This window comes from Limulus polyphemus, unplaced genomic scaffold, assembly GCF_000517525.1.
Source record: "Limulus polyphemus unplaced genomic scaffold, Limulus_polyphemus-2.1.2 Scaffold9310, whole genome shotgun sequence".
Classification (NCBI taxonomy): Eukaryota; Metazoa; Arthropoda; class Merostomata; order Xiphosura; family Limulidae; genus Limulus; species Limulus polyphemus.
This window is the reverse complement of record NW_013674920.1, coordinates 21,218-22,493: the sequence shown is the minus strand read 5'-3', so window position 1 is coordinate 22,493 and position 1,276 is coordinate 21,218. Positions and strand designations below refer to the sequence as shown.

The following is a 1,276-nucleotide window of genomic DNA, read 5'->3' as shown; positions in this document are numbered from 1 at the left end:
ACTTGCCAATGTCCTTTGTTAAGACCTAATTTGGAAAACCATTTTTTATCCAGGTAGATCATTCCGAACAGAATAAATCCCTAACAGAGGACAGGCCTCCTTCTTTCTAGCTTCTTTCATCTTCTGATAGTCCATGCAAAACCTTGTGGATCAATCTTTCTTATTCTTCACATGTACAATAAGTGATGCCCAGGAACTAGTTATTGGTTCTATAACTCTAAACTTGGTTCTTCATGACTTTTAGTTCCTTGAAAGCCTCAGCCTATTTGGCTATTGAAAGAAGTCTGGTTAATAAACAAATTGGGATTGTGTTTGTGTCCCCAGTGATGATGTTTTATTTTTTGGATATAGAGAAACTCATTCAACCGTTAATACCGTTCTGTAGAGTTTGGTTCTACCACAGTCCGGCACTAGAGATAAATGTATTCCCCATAGATTGTGAAATAAGTCGAATGCCAAACCATTTGTTTATTAATTTTCACTTCATAAAACCTCAAAATCTTCTAACGACCCATGAAATTCTGTCAAAATGTTCCCTTCTCTTCCATTTAAATCATATGACATCTCTGTGTTGATAGAAACATTACTGTGACTTTGGTTATTTACAGGTGTTTTGTTATTATTTACATCCATGATTTTAATAGCCTTGTTGGAATTGTTTTTATCAGTTACTATTATTAAATACATATGTAAATGTACATCTTACCTAAAAATACAAGAACCAATAATCATGCTCCAACGACGTCCAATGAGACAACCTAGTTTGCCACCAAAATAAAGCAGTGAACATGTAGAGATAAATGCATAGAATATCCAGCTAGTTTCTTCATACGTTGTGTCCTTCCTGCCTCTTTGCCTCAGGTAAGAAGTTAAGTAAGGAGTGAGGTTTCAAAACGTTAGTGGTGTACCGATTGCCAGACAAATCAGGAAACATCCACCAACTGATATCAAGGGTCGAACTTCCATTCTGCTAACTTTTATATACAAATAATGTTAGTACTTTATAGTTTTAAAACACGCATAAAAACAGTAAAACATGTAATAATCAAGATTATTACGAATTTATCTAATGAACTATAGAATTGCAACCGTAAAATGTGTATCTAGTATTCGGTGTTAAATGCGCTGTCATTATTTTGTAACAATTCTTCGGTATTATAGAATTATAGGTAAGAAACGGAGAGTAAAGATGACGTCAAAATATACTTTTTTTATGTCAAAAGCAAATAATACAAAACGTAAAAATGCTTTAGATATTATTCATAAATACTCTGTT

General features: G+C 33.3%; 1 long non-coding RNA gene across 3 annotated transcripts in view; it reads right to left on the bottom strand.

The window, feature by feature from the left end:
* The window catches only part of LOC111083381, a 22,708-nt gene that overhangs the window by 2,168 nt on the left and 19,264 nt on the right, over positions 1-1,276 (bottom strand). For all 3 annotated transcript variants that reach the window (XR_002609010.1, XR_002609008.1, XR_002609009.1), the window contains exon 2: positions 707-974. This is a non-coding gene — a long non-coding RNA (uncharacterized LOC111083381). The remainder of the gene's footprint in view (positions 1-706; positions 975-1,276) is intronic.